We start from the raw sequence: 8,278 nt of genomic DNA on the forward strand, positions 1-8,278 counted from the left end.
AGCGGAGGGCTGGACGAGGAGCGTTGTAGGGACAGATCTGCGCGTGCGCCATGCCATGGCCCCGCCCCCGGCGCTGATTGACAGGTGCGGTGACGGTGCGGGTGTTGCCAGGCGTGAGGGGAGAAATCTTGGAGCGAGGGATGCGGTGCGTGAGACGCACCTTAAATTCCATCCAGTGCCACGCCCCACTATGGGCAAGGACACTTTCTGCTATCCCAGGGCACTTCAAGCTCCGGCCATGGCCATCCTAGCCTTGGACATCTCCAGGCATGAGGCAGCCACAGCTTCTCTGGGCAACGTGTGTGAGGGTCTCACCATCCTCACAGGAATTCCTTCCCAGTACTCCATCTAACCCTTTGTCAGTGGGAAGCTCTTTGTCCTGTTACTCCAGGCTTTTGTCCAAAGTCCCTCTCCAGCTCTTTCAGAAACAGTACCTGTGCAAGTTGCTCCAAGGACAAACCACTCTGCGCCAAATTTAATGGAATCATGGAGTAGTTTGGGTTTGAATGCACCTTAAATCTCATCCCATTCCACCCCCTACCATGGGCAGGGACATCTTCCACTAGACCAGGTTGCTCCAGGCCTGTCCAACCTGGCCTAGAACATCAGGGTCTGAGCCCATGTCATTCCTGATGCTGCTGCATGAGCTGGGCTGACCTCACATGTCCCAAGGGATGCTCTTGTGGTCCCGTGTGTAGCTGGGAGCTGGGACTTGACACCCCTATCACCAGGTCGGTTTCCTGGGCATGCAGAGGTGGAATCCAGAGAACAGTGGCTGTGCTGGCAGAAAATTCCCAGGCAGCTTGCAAAGCTTTCAGCACAAGATGAGGGTTCCCTCTTGTCCCATCACTTGTTCCCTGGAACCAGAGCTCTATCCCCCAGCGGGTTCCACCCTCCTGTCAGGGAGCTGTGGAGAGCGAGAGTTCCACCCTCAACCTCCTTTTCTTCTCTGGAGCCTTGCCCAACTCAGTGGTTTGCCGCCAATCTAAGTTATAAATTGCTTATTCTTTTCCACTCCTAATTTAATAGTACACACTCTGCTCTCTTGTAAGAGCAGCAAATAATTTGATAGCAAAATCTGAATGCAAAACAGGTTGTTCTCCAGTGACTTAATTGTTTTAATAAGTAATGATCTGAAGCACCATGAAGGAGCTAAAATGCTCCACCTGCTGTGCCGTGTTGGAATTTTGGAAATTCCTGGGAATCTCCAGGTATTGTAGTATTGTAGTTTCTGCTTTGGCCAAGAAGGGAAGATGGGAAAAGTAGGAAATACTGGCCTCTCTCAGCCACTGGAGCAACTCTCCTTACTCCTGTGTCCTCTGGCGCTGCTGTGACTTCATCCCCCTGTGCAGGGCAGTAGTGGGGCAACACCTCCAATCCTGGTGTCAGTTCTGGGCCCCTCAGTTCAGGAAGGACATTTTGAGGGGCTGGAGCACCTTCAGGGAAGGGAACAGAGCTGAGGAAGGGCAGAGCTTGTATCCAAGGAAATGTCCTGTGTAGCACACAGTTACTGTAACTCTGACTTGCCGCTGAGACCCTGGCCTTATCCTGGGGCCTCTTCTTCAGTTGCCTTCGCTTTTAATAAACAGGTCCAAGCCTTTAAACTATCTCGGCTCTAGTTCACCTGTTTTTAAAATAAGCATGTATCTGGAGAGGAAGTTTTGGATAAAGATGCATTGGGTTTGGGAGAGAAGTGGTTTATCTCACTGGCCACAAGACACCCAATGCCTTTTTGGCCAGGTGAGGAAATGTTACTCTTCAGTGAGCAGATTAGAAAGTGATAAAAAGGTCACTTTTCAGCATCTCCTTCTGCAGTCTCTGAAGAAAAGAGAAAGAAAACAGGCTAGGGAAATCCACTCAAAGTTCAGTTGTCCTTTATCAGCTAATAGGAAAAAATAAAGTCAGATGGTCCCAGGCAACGATGAGAGAGGTGGGGGCAGAGAAAGCTCTCTTAGCTCTGTCAGAGATTGCAAATATGCCTGGAAAAGCTGCTTAATCTACTCTGTCCCTCCTCTCTAATGTCTTCTTGTAGTGTTTCAAAGCCAGTGTCGTCAAGGTGTTGTTTGCTATGGAGATGGGACCTGATAAATCCAGGAATAATGGCTTTAGAGCTGCCAAGAGCTCCTATGTGCCAAGTCACACAGCATCCCAGTGCTCTGAACCACACAGAGCCTGGACTATCTCTTTGATGAGGAGACAATGCAGGAGCTGGGCCTGGTGAGTCCAGAGAACACTGAGAGGGGATCCCATCAATCCAGACAAATATCTCCAAGGGGTGTCAGAGGATAGTGCCAGATTCTTTTCAGTGGTGCCCAGTGACAGGATGAGAAGCAATGGCCATAAACTAAACCCCAAAAAGTTCCACCTCAACATGAGGAAGAAATTCTTTATGTGGAGGAGGACAGAGCACTGGAACAGCTGCCCAGGGAGGGTATGAAGTCTCCTCTGGAGATACTCCAGACCCACCTGGAAGTCTTCCTGTGTCACAGGTGACCCTGCCTGGGCAAGGGGGCCAGACTGGATGATCTCCAGAGGTCCCTTCCAACCCCAGCAATTCTGGGGCTCTGGGATTCTGTACATCACTGTTCCACAGTGTGGTGGCTGGAACCAGCTTCAGAGCTTGACCCAAGGATCCGCAAACACACCCCCAATCCCAGTTTTTGGTAACCTGTGGGAAGAGTATTCTCCTTTGCATGGTGGGGGTGTAGGGAGGCAGAGATCTCTGAAGCTTGCTCTTGGGGAGAGAGGTTTATTCAAAGATTCAGGAATGCCCAAGCCTCGTGCTCTCAGGCGTAGCACGTGGCTGGGCTTAGGAGGACGGGGGAGGGGAGAGAGAAACGGAGGGTTTAGGAGAGGGGAAGCCCCAGACAGGGAGGGAGTCCTAGAGAGGAGGAGGGAGGAAGCCCAAGAGAGGGAGGAAATCCAAGAGGCCGCATGGCCGCTCGGAGCCCCCTTATCAGGGGCTCCCAGGTGGGCTGGGACAAGGCATGGGCCAATGGGGTTACAGACTCTGTTTTAGGGGCAGGTACAGAGGTGCGGGATGAGCCACAATCTTTTGCGGGGTGGGATGGAACAGTCCATTTCACTCCAGGATTCATCCAAGGGTAGAAGTGACATTCGGCTAGCTAAGATAACAATCATATCTATCTATCCTCTGCAACAATTGCCCTTTTTCGTTAAACTTTTGAAAAGGTAAATACAGACTTAATTACTATTTTTGCACAACTTGGGGTACATAACATATTGCTAATGAAACTATACTTATTACTCTAAAAACAATCAAGCTTACTTTACAGAGTTCCTTCAGCCAAGATGCAGAGCTCAAACCTTCAGATAAACTGTTTAGCTAGATTATTAATTGTAATCAAGGTGGCGTTTATTTCTTTACTGATGGAGCATTTTAACCTTTTGAATACTTTAGTCTAATGGAAGAATTTAACTGAGGTAGTGTTATTAAAACCTTTTGGGGAAGGTTCTATAATTGACTAGGTTGAAAAAGTCTATTAGAGCTTTGTATCAGTTAGAGATATGGTATCAGAGCTTGCAGTCTTGGCCAGAGTTACCCAGGCATTTGTCTTTGGTTAACCTATAGGTGGAACTTCAATACAAAAATTGGGACAAGAGAACAAATGTAACAACAAGGGTACAAAAGTAACATGCATGTGAAAACAAATGTCCATAGTCTTGAATTGTTTCTGGCAGGTAGTTTTCATCTCGTCTTAGCACAGTTCAAATCTGAGCGCTTGCTTCTTGGTTTGCACCTGCAAAGTCATTGCCACTGGTGAGGGCACTGCCAGATTTCGGTGTATGGTAAGGCCTTACATTCTTTGCCGGGATCCATCTGAGTCCTTCGCCTGTAGACACACAAGCAAACCCTCTCTCCCATGTTACAAGGTTGCATGGGCTTTCTATTTGTCCTGTGACTGAGGTCTTGATCAAGACTTTTATTTTTACTTTTTTGTTGTTCAGAAAGTGTCTGTAAATGGGGATGTCAGGCTGTCCTATACAGCAATTTGAAAAATTGTATGCGTATGGGGCTTTGCTGAACCTATTTTGGAGTGTGGCCTTATATATTCCCCTCTTCTGTTTTAATAAGCTGCTTTCTAGGGCCTCAGATGTCTTTTCTATGGTACCCCCCAACAGCTGGTAACAATAGGAGAAAGGGAAGCTACTATCTCCTGCCGCTACTAGGAATTCTCTCTCGTCCAGAGATGGGACAGCTGTCCACTCTCTGGGACTATGAGGCTTGGATATATGCCTGTCCATCAGTTGGAGGCCATCAATGATCCCCTGAGCATCCTGGGAAACTGAGGCAGCAGGGGTGGTATTGGTAGGGGTAGCACAGTTCTCCGTGGATCCTGTACTCGTCAAAACAGCTGCCAGGTGCTGTCTCTCTTTCCCTGGCTGCATGCTAAGCTGTGAATTAGATGCAGTAGCTGCCAACAGCTGGGGCGGAGGGGCAGGAGTGGAGACTGTCAGCAAAGGCTCATGGGAGAAACCTGAGGATGCGGAGGGATCTCTCCAAGCTGAGGCTGCAGAATCATCATATCTTGCCGGCACACTGGCTGGGGAGTTTGTGGGGTTTGTAGGCTGTGGTTTCAGAGAAGCTGCTGGTGGCCCTAGGGCAGAGGCGTCCAGGGGCGGCAGGGGCAGTGGTGTGAGGGGAACTATTTGTTGCGTGGCTGGAAAGAGTTCCGGGCGGGTATCTGGCGCGAAGGGATTTAGCGGCGAACCTGGAAGTGACTGGGGATTCCCTGGCCGCGGCAGCGGCGGTGGAACTCCTTCTGGCGGCTCCGGGGGTCCTGCCGGCACCGCCGCTGAGCTCGGGGTTTCTGGTTGATCGCACATCGCGGCACGGGCGGCGTGGGGATCAGCACGCTCCATCGGCGGCGCGGCAGAGGCGGCAGGAACCGGCCAGACCGGGGGCACCGCGAACCGCGCATGCGCGGGGCGCGCCACGTGGTCCGCCGGCCGAGCCAAGATGGCGGCCGCGTCTGCCTCCCCGCCGGAGCTCTCTGGGATCGGGCCCGCACCGCGGGGGGGTTGCCGGGGGGCGGGGGGTGGCAGGGTCGCGGCGCGGGGACCCAGGGTGTCCCCCCACGGCCAGGGCTCGGGCTGGGGTGGGCGCACCGGGCTTCCCGGTGCTTCCTGCGGCACGTCCGGGATTGGGGGCATGGCCACGCGCCCTCCCGGCGCGGGTGGCGGCGGCAAGGCAGCCGCGGCGGCGAGCGCTGGATCGAGCGTTTGTAGAAACGTGGCGAAGGCGCTTTGTAAGGAACCAGCGAAAGTAGCAACCGCCGCTGCTAGGGGGGTTTCGGGGGGGGCCGGGGCGGGCACGAGCCCCGCGGCCAGTGGGGGGGGCGGGGCGGCCGCGGGGGCCGGGACAGGAGCGGTGGCCGCGGGGGATGGGGCGGGGCCGGGGCTGATCGCGGCGGTGGGGGGTGGGGCTGCAGCGGAGGCGGGAGGGGCGGGGGCCGCGTCGGTTGGGAATGGGGTCGCGGTCGCGGTGGAAGCGGCCGCAGGGGCCGGCGCAGCCGCGGCGGTTGGAGGTGGGCTCGCGGTCGCGGCGGAAGCGGCAGGGGTGGAAGCGGCCGCGGGGGCCGGCGCCCGGCGGCGCGGCGCGGGGGTTGGGTGGGGGGTCGCAGGGGCTGGGGCGGCAGAAACCGCGTCACTCAGGGGGGCGGCCGCGGTGGTTGCGGCCGGGGCCGGGGCCACGGCAGGTGGGGGGGGGGGGGGGGGCGGAGCGGAAGGGGATCGCGGCGCCGCCGTCAGCAGCCGCGTGGGCCGGCCACATGGCCGGGACCGGCTTTCGCAGAACGAACAGTTCGGCCACAGCTCTAAAAGCTGGGAGTAGGTCGCAAGCCTTCGGGTCTCTCCTGGAAATCTCAATAAAAAGCCTATCACCTACTGAGTCCCAGAAGTCTTTGGTAAAGGCGGCTGATCGATCCGCATGAGGGAAGTGGGGCAGGACCCATTCCAAAAGGGATTTTAACTCTTTCTTAGGCAAAGTACTATTATGACTACGTAAAAGATGGTTCAATTGTTTGTAGAGATCTCTATCTTGGGTAGAGTGGGATTGTCCCATATTTTAGACCTGTGTAGCTCACCTCGAGTTCGCTAAAGCAGAGATCCTCTCCTCAGGACGCTGCACAGGTCTCCTCAGAGCTCCGGGCGTCTCTCCGGACGGCTTTTCCGTGCTCGGGACCTTCAGACCTCCCCCCTCGGGGCTTCCAGCGCAGGCAGTGCTAGGCAGTGCTCGGTGCGCTCTCTTAACGTGGCCACGTGCCACCAGCTCACAGCTCGGGTTTGCTGCAGCTCCGCAGTGGTTCCTTGCTCGGGCAGTCCCAAGAGCTCCAAAAGCCAGCTATTCACAGGCGATGGTGCTCGACGGTAAATTGCTTCGGCAAACTTTAAAGAGATAAGGCTTCTACGTTGCTTAGCAACGACAGCCTGTGCTCAGAGCGCAGAGGAGGCTATCACAGGTAATTACCGTGCATGGAGGTGTCGAGATTCATGGATTCCTTTTTCTTTCACGTCGGGCACCAGTTGTGGGAAGAGTATTCTCCTTTGCACGGTGGGGGTGTAGGGAGGCAGAGATCTCTGAAGCTTGCTCTTGGGGAGAGAGGTTTATTCAAAGATTCAGGAATGCCCAAGCCTCGTGCTCTCAGGCGTAGCACGTGGCTGGGCTTAGGAGGACGGGGGAGGGGAGAGAGAAACGGAGGGTTTAGGAGAGGGGAAGCCCCAGACAGGGAGGGAGTCCTAGAGAGGAGGAGGGAGGAAGCCCAAGAGAGGGAGGAAATCCAAGAGGCCGCATGGCCGCTCGGAGCCCCCTTATCAGGGGCTCCTAGGTGGGCTGGGACAAGGCATGGGCCAATGGGGTTACAGACTCTGTTTTAGGGGCAGGTACAGAGGTGCGGGATGAGCCACAATCTTTTGCGGGGTGGGATGGAACAGTCCATTTCACTCCAGGATTCATCCAAGGGTAGAAGTGACATTCGGCTAGCTAAGATAACAATCATATCTATCTATCCTCTGCAACAGTAACCCATGAAGGACCAGTCAGTGCAGACATCCAGAGCTTCTCTAATTCTGGGCTGAAAACACAAAATTCTACTGTTTTCTTTCTATAGCCCCAAGAACCCTGTGGAATATGGTCTAACAGAACTGTGCCAATATCCCAGATAAAAAGGACTGTTTGACAGCCAACATAAATCACAGTGAGACCATCCACTCTGAACCATGACAAGTTTGGGGTGTCCCCTGCTTCTCTCCCTGATTTTCTGCTAGTGTAGGAATATTTCCCCACAAGATAGGCTCTGTGCTACCTCTGCCCAGCTCTGCAATGCAGGGGAGGACTGTGCAGCAGTTCTGGACTTCTAGAGCAGGAAAAGATGCGTGATACTGCAGGAGAAACTTGGAGTCTCCCAGGCCACATTCACAGCTTCTTAGGGAATTTGGTGTGCAGTACCTCTCATCACAAGAATCAAGGTTCAGGAATGACAAAATAGAGATTTTATCAAGGTGTTGATAGTGATTATTTTCTGTTGAAAACAAATTTACAAAACGGGAGAGTTTGCAACAATTTACGATGAAGGAAAGGCAGACAAAGAAAATTCCAGATTTCCCTTTTAAGTAGAAGGATTATTTCTCTGGCTTAGCATTGCAGATTGTCCCTGGGGCATTCTACATGTCCTGTCCCTGGAGCCAGGAATGGCACACCTGGGAATGCTTGGATTGTTCCAAGAAGAGGCTGACACAAAGGTGTGATTCCTCACTACCTTTTTGTTGTGTGCTTTCCAGTCAGGAAATTAGCTTCCAGTTTGTTGCTCACCTCTTATAAGCACTTGATGACTGAGCACAACAATACCATAGAAATACTGGAAGGTTGGACATTTCTAGAATAGCTTAATGGATTTGAATAGGTTGGAAAAGCCTTCTAATATTATCAAATTCAACTATTGTCCCAGGACTGCCACTTACCTAGCAAATTCCTACAAGGGATGGGGACTCCACCACTGCCCTGAGCAGCTGTGCCAGGGCTGAGCAATCCTTTCAGGGAAAAAATTTTCCCAATATCCAACCTAAACCTCTGCTGGTGCAACTTGAGGCCATTTCTTTTTGTTATGTCTCTTGTTCCCTGGGAGAAGAGCCTGACACCACCTTGGTCCACCCTCCTGTCAGTTAATTTCTTCCACCCCCAGACTCTATAACTCAAACTTTCCCTTCCAAAACACACAGTGTTAAAATATTTCCAGGCTTGTATCCTGAAAAGGGATCA

This window comes from Lonchura striata, chromosome 26 (genome assembly GCF_050655825.1).
Source record: "Lonchura striata isolate lonStrDom1 chromosome 26, ASM5065582v1, whole genome shotgun sequence".
Classification (NCBI taxonomy): domain Eukaryota; kingdom Metazoa; phylum Chordata; class Aves; order Passeriformes; family Estrildidae; genus Lonchura; species Lonchura striata.